Source organism: Humulus lupulus, chromosome X (genome assembly GCF_963169125.1).
Source record: "Humulus lupulus chromosome X, drHumLupu1.1, whole genome shotgun sequence".
NCBI lineage: Eukaryota > Viridiplantae > Streptophyta > Magnoliopsida > Rosales > Cannabaceae > Humulus > Humulus lupulus.
In genome coordinates, this window is record NC_084802.1 from 209,045,793 (window position 1) to 209,055,639 (window position 9,847).

A 9,847-nucleotide genomic window follows, 5' to 3' on the forward strand; every position below is an offset into this window, starting at 1 on the left:
TCCAAGTATCGATGATGATAACAAGGTTATTGTCGTGCATGATATTACTTCATCAAATTTTGTACTCACTGTGGAATTAAGAGAGTTGGAGGTTATGCATTTGGATCGACCTGGTTACACCAACATAATTGGGGAAATTTCTCGTTCTATTCCGGATGTGGATGATGATTTCATCAATGACGATGATGATGATGACGAAATTAGTGAAGATGATTTAGAAAGTACAGATGATGATGATGATGTAGGAATTGACATTGATTGTAACGTCCCAAATTACCTAATAAGGCTTAAGGCCTTGATTAGGGGGCCATGATGGAAAATTATGGAAATTATGTGATTATGTGATATATATGTGCAACATTATATGCTTATGTGAGTTATATTATAATATGACTTTATATGCATGTTTAGGCATATTAAATATGCACGTCGGCCCGTTTTTTATTAAAAGGGAATTTTTTGTAATTTGGCCCGTTATGAGTATATTTGGCATATATGTGATATATGTGTGGGACCACATCATTATGTGGATATATTTGAGTTACTTGGCACGAGGCAATCCTAGGGAGCAAGCTAGTGGGAAAGTCACAACGGGACCAATACTTGACTCGGAGTGAGTCATGGGGTATATTGAGTATTTAGTACATTGCCGGGTCATTGGGTAATGGGAATAAATATTTGAGAATATATTCGGAGTTAGTGAGATCAGGAGGGAATTATGGAGATTTTGACTATTTTACCCTAGGGAGCATTTTTGGGGTACCCCGAGCATTGAGATTTGCTTAAGGTTACTTAAGCTCGAAGTAACCTGATAGAAACAAAATACGTTTAGTATTCTCTCTCTCTCTCTCCCCCCTTCGTTCATTTGATGCCCGTTAGCGTTTTTGAAGGAAACTCGAGTTTTAGAGCTCGGGTTCAAGCATGGTTAGAGTCATAACGATTCTAGGGAAGATTAGAAGCTTGATAGCTGGAGGATTTTACCGGAAAACGACTTAATCAGAGGTAATCCAAGCTTTAAGTTCTGAGTTTTTGAGTTTTTAAGCTTTGATTGGATTTTATAGTTTTGATGAGTTTTTGATTGGATTGTAACTTGGGCTTTGATGGTTTTGGGCTGCTGAGTTGTTTGGGAACTTTGTTTATGGGATTTGGCTATGTTTGGATAGGTTTATGGAGGGATTTGGTAAGGGAAAAACTGTAATGCCCCAAAATCCCTAATGCGGTTTAATGGTTGGATAAGTATGTCGGGAGGGTCATAATTGATTTATTATGCCATTAAATGATTAGGTGCATGTTTATGTAAATTATATTATAATATGATGTTAAATGCATGCATGTGGGTCCGCATTTCATTATAGGGGCATTTTGGTAATTTGGCCCGTTGAGGGCGTTATTGTATATTTTCATGCATGTTGGTGATCTATTGATGAGGCCACATTATAATGTGGATTTGTTCGAGTCATTCGGCATGAGACGATATTTTAATGCAGGTTAGCAGTTTGGTCATAACGGGGATTGAATTCGGGGCTTGAGGTGAGTCTCGGGGTAATTTGGTGATTGGAACATTGCCGGGAATTAAAGGGTAATGAGATATGGTTTAGTGGTATTTGAGAATAACGGGAATTGGAGAGCGTTAATTATGATTAACGGGATAGGCGGGAAAGGACAGTTTTACCCTTGGAAACCTTTAAAAGGCTTTAAATGACCTAGGGGCAATATAATCTTTTCACCCTAAGAATTATATCAACCATTGAAGGCTGTAGAAACCTTCCAAAAGAGAGCATTAAACTTTCTCTCCCGTACACCATTTTCTCCTCATTTTCTCTTTGGATTTTTGAGCTTCTTTTGAGGATTCAAGCTAGGGAAGTGGACCTTGAGGGCTTGGGTTGTGTTCCACCATTGAAGAGGGTTCTAAACTGAGCTTGAGGTAGGGTTCTAGCCGTTAAAACTCTGGTTCTTGCCCTGTTTTCATTTTTGGTTTCAGCTGGATTTTTTAGTTGGATAATGGGAATTGATGGGAGTTTTTGGCAAGGGTTACTTGGGTTATGATGTCTAGGACTTGTGTAAATGGTTTTTGGGTTCATTTGGGGGTTTAAATGAGGTTTGGAAGCTTGTTTTTCAGGTTGGAAATGGAGGAATCGAAGGAGGGAAAAACCAGGGCAGTTCTGCCTGGTCCTAGCGCTACAACGCTAACCAGGGCAGAACTCCCCTGCTTGTAGCTTTGGGGCGCTAGGGGGGCAGCGCTGTAACGCTACCCTGCTTTTCCAGATTTCTATTTTGGGCATTTTTTAGGGTTTTTGGCTCGGAGTTTCAATTCCTAAGGCTCGGGATCAAATCTACTCACCGTTTGGGTACAATTCGGGTCCCGAGAATGAGGTTTAGGTCAAGAACCTTTTATGGTTGATTTTCATTAATGGAGGTTATATTTGGTTATGACTAGGTGAACGCTAAGGAATCACAGGGTCGATCGTTCTCAAGGGTCGTTCTTGTATTAATTCTCGCTCGAACCAAAGGTAAGAAAACTGCACCCCATATGTGACATGCATGGTTATTAATGAGGTATGTTGAGTGTTTAAATGTGGACATTGATTGCATATTAAATGCTTAGCAAATCTTGCTTACTTGTGAATGGCACTGACTCATTAGTCAGAATTGGCAATGGTGTCGGTATTAACTGTGAAGTTGTAACTCATTAGTCAAATTCGACAGTAGTACTGAACACTGGTCGTATGGTATTGACTTAAGAGTCAAGAACGGTATTAGTGTGTTTAACGCAAGCCGAAAAGATTAGATCTAATCGACATCAGCATTGAATGACTCATCATAAGCATTAATGCCGGACCGACCTCAAGTTCGATGAAAACTAAAAATGCTTGTCTAGTCTCATGACTAGTCACTTAAAGCCAGGGCCAGAAGGCCCAGGTGACTGCATCGTCACATGGCTAGGGTGCGGAGCCCAAGTTAGTGACTCACTCATTGGTCACTCATCTAATTCAAGTTGTGACTCCATGGTCACTCATCTGATTTCAAGCTAGTGACTTACTCATTAGTCACTCATTTGTTTAAGCTAGTGACTTACTCACCAATCACTCATCTGATTAGGGCTACAAGCCCCAGCAAAGTTATCAAAACCTTGAAGTGATATTCACTCATCTGTTTAGGGTTATAAGTCCTGTATGATTATCATGATCATCATTTGATATTATATACATGCAGTAATGAGTTTTCTTGCTGAGCCTTGGCTCCGGGTGCTATGTGGTGCAGGTAAAGGGAAAGAAAAGCTCACCCAGCCTTAGTGGAGAGCTTAGGTGGCGATATGTACATATGCGGCCGCTTGACCACCACGGCCAAGGAGTTTCTCGGAGGAACTAGGGGTTAACCCTATTTTTGTCGCTTAGGTCGGCGGGTTGTAATTTTTACACTGTAATGACCGTTTTGAATTGTATATAACTTGTAAACGCTTTTATGGGCCCATGAACAGTTTTATGTTTTAAATAAAATATATCCTTTCCTTTTGACAAATTTTTTCACCTTAGCTTGTTAATAACACTTAGATGCACGTTTATAACCAAATGACTCGATTAGCGAGTTAAGCACGATTTAAAGCTCACAGTAACGGTCTTGGAGTAACCAGGGCATTACAAAAACGAAGAAAAAACTGAGTTTGCAGGTTGAGCCGCGGCCCTGTTCTTGGGGCGCCGCAGCTCGAATTTGGTGAAATAAAAGTAGGTGTTTCTGGCCTATTGGCACTGCAGCACCTGTTAGGGCGCACCGCGGTGCTTGTGGAGGCACAGAAGAGGCTCGGGCCTCTGACTTAAGCGGGTCGTAGCTCAAATGTTTGGGGGCCACGACACTTAAGGGATTTTTGGCCTTGGGGAGGTTTTGAGTGGGAGAACTCAAACCTAAGGGCTCGAGATCGATCCTACTACCCAGTTTAGTAGGATTCGACGTCCTGAAGGCTAAGACTCGGTTTGGAAGCCTGTGTTTACTCATTATTGACGGGATTCTATATTATGGTTGTGACTAGGTTATCGCTAGGGGTTCGAATCCGGGATCGTGCTCGAGGGTCGCTCATTTGTCACCTGTACTTGGACCAAAGGTAAGAAAACTGCACCCGGTATGTGATACATGTGATTATGGCTTGGCCCAGAATATTGAACAGGAATATGAATAGGGCATGAACGCCTGAGAATGTGCATGATTATGATTGTGCTTGTGATTATTGATTAAGCATGTTGAATGCTTTGTATTTGGATATTTGATATATGATATATGCTAGTCTACAATATCTAATTGAGAAAGGCTTGACTTATCAGTCAAGGACGACAATAGCGCTGAGTGCTGGTTGTAAAACATTGACTTATTAGTCAAAGACGACAATAGTGCTAGTCGTAAAGCATTGATTTATCAGTCAAGGACGACAATAGCGTTGCTGGTTGTAAAACATTGACTTATCAATCAAGGACGACAATAGCGCTGAGCGCTGGTCGTAAAGCATTGACTTATCAGTCAAGGACGACAATAGCGTTGAGCGCTGGTCAATATTGTTATGCTTAACCAGGAGTGCATCATACGCTTGACCGATCTATTGGTCGTAGGAAAACTCAGCGCCAGGTATGGTGGGCCAGTTCCAAGGCTGGTTATATAGAGGATAGAGCAATGGGCCCCGGGGTGACTTATTAGTCCTATATCCTAGGCTAGAGTTGGGCCCCATAATTGACTAATGAGTCAAGAATGACATTAACACGCTAAGTGCAGTCGAAAAACATTGAATTACAAGTCAAGGACGGCCTTAACACGCTAAGTGTTAGTCGAAAAGCATTGACTTATGAGTTAAGGATGGCAATAATGCGCTAAGCGCTGGTCGTTATGGTTATGCCTAACCAGGAGCGTATCATACGCTTGACCGACCTATTGGTCGAGAGAAAACTAGAGTGCCAGGTACTTTGGGCCTGTTCCAAGGCTGGTTATACTGAAGATAAGGCAAAGGGCCTCGGGGTGACTCATTAGTCCCATATCCTAGGGTGTTGAACCCCAACATGACTTATTAATCATGTATTTTGGGCAATGGACCCTGGTATGATTCATTGACGTTTATCTTGGGCGATTGGCCCATATGACACTATAGTCATTTATATGAATGGTATGCATGCATGAGTATGGTTATTACTGCTAGGCATGATTATTATGATTTGGTAATATGTTATTAATTGCTTATGAGCATGCTTAAGTTTTCTTACTGAGCCTTGGCTCACAGGTGCTTTGTGGTGCAGGTAAAGGGAAAAGAAAGTTGGATCATCCTTGAGTTGAAGAGCTTAGGTGACGATGTATACATATGCGGCTGCTCGACCAAGACGGCCGAGGATTTAAAGAGGAACTAGGGTCAAACCCTATTATATCGCTTAGGTCGGCTGGTTGTAACTTTTTCATTGTAATCAATTTTTTTTAAATGTATTTTGGGATCCCATGCATGAAGTAAACATTTTAGTGAAACGATGGTACCTTTGACCAAAAATTTTAACTGTAAATTGTTAATCACATTTAGTTACACGGTTATGGCCAAATGATTCGTTTAGCGAGTTTAACACTATTTAAAATACACAGTTTAATGATCCCTGAGTAGTAGGGCATTACATTGATGAGGAATAATATTTTCTTATGCATATTCTTATTGTATGTTTAATGTGTATGTTTTAATTTCAAGATTTTTCAATCAATATATGATTTTTCTTAACAATGTTTGTTTTTCAATAGTTTCAAATGCATTAGTGAAATTATTTAAGTTATGTAATTAACCTCCAACTATAACCGATTTTAAGTTAATAATTATTTAAACTATAAAGATATGTCTGTTGCTGTTGCTCGTTCTCATGGCGGTGATGGAGCGGGTGATACTCCTCCAGATCCTACGCGAGTTCCTACTTTCTGTGAGACAGGTAATATACTATAATTAGTCTATGTTTTATTAATAAATGCAAATTGTTATTATTTTATTCAATTTAATTTTATTGTTTAATTAAAATATGCAGCAGCTGCCGCAAAAAGAGGAGGTTGGTCTCGATCCAAAAATTTGCAGCAGCTCGTCAATGACAATAAAGGTCTGTTGGCTCTACAATTTGATCTGAAAGTGGGAACCTACAAAACAGTTGGTGATTTTGGGACAATTGTTCATGAGACTTATTGGTAACCTTATTTGTAACGCCCTGGATAACCAAGACCGTTACACTGTGTATTTTGAAATAGTGCAAGACTTGGTAATCAAGTCGTTTGAACATAAATGTGATTCTAAAGTCAACTAACAGGTTAGGGTTAAAAGATTTTGATCATAAATGGTTAATTTTCATTAAAACAAATGTTTCGTACATGGAATCCCAAAAATAGGGTATAAGTGGTAAATAATGTTAGGAACGAGTTTCCTAATACGCAATGGAAAAGTGGTGGGGTTGGCCCAGTGTACAACAAAAATTTTGTAACATATTTAAACTTCCTTTAAATATGTGGATCTATTAATATACATACATTAATCATAAGCAAGTTAGGAGAAGAAATCATACCTCTTGAAGCCTATCAGGTGTCCTTGCTATCTTTTCATAATAAGAACGATCTTCCTATCCAAGCTGCTCTCAGGTACTCACACCAAGATCTTCCACAGCGTTTTCTACACCTCAAGAAGTGTGTGGACACTTAGAGGATAAATTATAGTTTATTTGTGATTCTACTTGATGTGCTCAACACAAGAGATCAAGATAATAGGCTTGATCATTTGTTCTTTATCTTTTCAAGGAGAGAAAAAAATATCGTTCTATTTTTCACAGAGCAAATAATTACTTGTCTGAGTTATCTGTATATTTTCTTATTAGTCATACTTACAAGAAAATATTCAAATTTAAAATAAAATAAATCTGTAATCAACTTACAATTTATCTTTTAATTAATTAATTATCTTATTAATGAAAATATTCAAAAAACTGATTTTTTTAATTATCCATTAATTAATTAATTAAATAAATAAAATTAAAAAATCATGTCCTTGAAAAAATAGCAATACATGCCACACACAGTCGTGTACCACCCTAATTTTTAGGGATGTTTGATTTTTCTATTTTTGTTTAATTATTTATTCAAATTACTTTGTTAGATAAAAACCTAACAACCTGATAACTAATTCAAATTTAAATTAAATATCTTTTTTTAACTAATTATCAAATATAATTAATTATTTGAATAAATATCAATTTTTTAAATTCAAATCCAATTTGAACTTATCAGATTATTATCTCCCACTCAAATAAAGATATTTAATTAATTCTACCAATTAATTAAATCCAATAATTTCGAAAATAAATATTTAATTTATTATAATTTTGAAAATTATAATTAATTAATTATTTAATTAAATTTCAAAAATTAATTTAATTATTTAATATAATTTCGAAAATTATATTATAATTAAATATTAATTAATTTTGTTAATTACAATTAATTTGTAATTAATTAATTAATCACTATCTTCATATAATTGCATATTTGGCCCGAAGAACAAATTTCTTCTTAAATATGTCTTTTAACTATTTTTCCATATATATCAACTCTTGTATTGAATAGTGTTGATAGAGCCGCTGTGGGGACCTATGGACCTATAATTCCAAGCTCTAATAAATTTGAGATTATTAATTAAACTCTTTAATTAAATAATCTTAATTTATTAATCTCATGATTATTCCACTATAAATATGGACTGCACTCTTGTAATTGTAGACATTTCATTTACTGAGTACTTTAAAATGATAAAGCGTCTATTGATATAATCATTGCATACAAATTAACCCTCTAATAATGGTTCATAATTAATCGGGAATAAAATTACCGTTTTACCATTTTAATTATCTCTTGTCTCCTTAAGTACCATTGACTTTACTAGTGAAGGTTAATTCATAACTTAATTATGAATTTGAGCTCAATAACCTTTCAGTCCCAAAAGTCAACCCTTAAGAGAACCATTATTCAATCTCTAGAGAGAAGACATAGATTCCATATCTGTATACTATGTCCCCAACCATTTACATTAATGAGTTTCCAAAACAAAAGTTTCTAGCCTGATCATTCTGACAGATCCTAATGAGTGAATCAAAGAACTCATATAAAATAAACATGAGTTCATAGTAACTTCAGGATTAAGATCTATTTATATATGATCATCAGTTGATATATTTAATTAATACTTCGAAACAGTATTTAACTAAGTATTAATAAACATATTTGGTCCAGTTCTATATATTCTCTAATATATAAAGCACCTCCACTCAAGTGTCCTATTAGACTACTGATCCGGATCTAGATCACATGTATTCATAATACTAGTGGACTGTACTTATAGTAATTAATCTAAATATTTCATAACTTTATTTTACTGCGAACTATTCAAGTTCATTTATCTCAAACACAATCCTCCCGTACCAATACGTGTTTGAGATCACATATATGAACTTAGGAATTTTTCTGATATTTACATAATATTATCACATAATAATATAGTCCATAAAATATATGCATGCAAAATTCAATTTATTTATTTATTTCATAAAATAATGTCTACTACATATGCTTTCAAGGCACAATTCCCAACAAATACAACTCCCAAAAGCTGATACAACACAAGCCAGTTTAATGACAAAATACAATTTAGAGTTCTATTCCTGTAACTTTCCCTCGGCCGTGGCGGTCGAGCAGCTGACGATGTACACTTCGCCCCTAGAGCTCTCAAACTCACGGTTGGTCTAGTTTCCATTTGCCTTTACCTGCACCACGTAGCAACCGTGAGCCAAAGCCCAGCAAGAAAACCATAAACAACAAACACATATAACAACAGCAACATTCAATCAACTTTAATCCAATTAATTCAATTATTCAGCAGAGTACAAGCATTAAGCTAAATATCGGTAAACATGCATTTTCAAGCATACATTTCAATCAGTAACACAACTGTTCAGGTGTCGGCGCCCTTAGGCCGAGCCCTCTGTTTATCAAGTTGATCCCGGCTCGCTTAGGCTGAGCTGCGTTCAATACGCTTATCATTAGTCCCGACACTCTTAGGCCATACTTTCATAAAACGCATAACAATCATATAATCACAAAATACATACGTTCAATTTCAGGGAAAACCAGTCCCGTTCACAACCACATGGGTGCAGTTTTCTTACCTCAAATCCTGAGCAATGAATAAAGAGCGGCCCCGAGCACGATCCTCAGTCCTGAGCCTTAACGGTAATCCTAGTCACGATAACAATGGGTAACTATCAATTTCTAATCCAAATAAATGTTTAGGGAACAAATATTAGCCTTCGAGACCTCGAATTCTACTAAACCGGGTAGTAGAATTCGTCCCGAGCATTTAGGTTTGAATCCTCGAGCCTAAAGCCTTGGCTACCCCTTATTTTCTATTTAGGGCCGCGACTTTCCCCTTAAATAGAGACCTAACCCTTTCTGTTGGAGGGCACGGGCTACGACTTGCACCCCCCTCGGTCGTGGCGCGCCTGGCAAACAGAGGCTCCCAGCCTCCTTAAGCACGCGGGTCGCGACGCCTGAAGAACAGGGCCGCAAATCGAGCCCCCAAACCCAAAAAATTCACACTTGTTCAGCGTTTTCCTCAAGCCTAAACCCCAAAATTCAACCCCAATTACACATTCAAAACCAAACCAAGTCCAAAAACAAGACCAGGACTCCCAATTACAAATCCTAAGCATAAAACACTCAACAAAAATCTACTAAACCTATCACCCCAAACCAACAATTAATCCATCACTTAAAATCCTAGTCAAACTAACCCATCAATCAAAGTTCCCAGCAAACA